We start from the raw sequence: 511 nt of genomic DNA, 5'->3' as shown, positions 1-511 counted from the left end.
ACACGTTGTAACAGAGAAACTAATTACCGTAGGAGAACCGACCTTCGTAGCACTAATTTCCAGAGTACGGGGTGCGTGATTTCCTTGCGTCACAGCGCCAGCGTCTAGTTTCAACGATTGCCACGAGTTGCTGTGATCAGTCATCGTGATTCATATGAAATTATAGTTAAATGGACACCCTAGCTGCAAACCGGCGTTGATATACTTCATTGAGGACATGTTGAAAGTGTGTGCCCCGACCGGGACTCGAACCCGGGATCTCCTGCTTACATGGCAGACGCTCTATCCATCTGAGCCACCGAGGGCACAGAGGATAGTGCTCCTGCAGGGACTTATCCCTTGCACACTCCCCGTGAGACCCACATTCCGAACATGTCCACACCACTACATTCTTAGTGGGCCTAATAGATGTTTTCCCATCAGACTGATTACTCGTGGCAGATTAATCTACTAAGTCCCGTACGAAATCGGGCATAGCGTGTGCGTTCGCACAAGAAGGTCAATGGCCGGG

The 511-nt window shown here is 50.1% G+C and overlaps 1 non-coding gene across 1 annotated transcript; it reads right to left on the bottom strand.

Moving 5' to 3' along the window:
* Positions 1 to 231: 231 nt before the first annotated feature.
* Trnat-ugu (transfer RNA threonine (anticodon UGU)) lies at positions 232 to 306 on the bottom strand. The gene has a single exon. It is a non-coding gene; the product is annotated as a tRNA-Thr (tRNA).
* Between the last annotated feature and the right edge of the window lie 205 nt (positions 307 to 511).

This window comes from Schistocerca cancellata, chromosome 3 (genome assembly GCF_023864275.1).
Source record: "Schistocerca cancellata isolate TAMUIC-IGC-003103 chromosome 3, iqSchCanc2.1, whole genome shotgun sequence".
In the NCBI taxonomy this organism is placed as follows: Eukaryota; Metazoa; Arthropoda; class Insecta; order Orthoptera; family Acrididae; genus Schistocerca; species Schistocerca cancellata.
The sequence above is the reverse complement of the archived record's forward strand: the minus strand, read 5'-3'. Positions and strand labels throughout refer to the sequence as shown.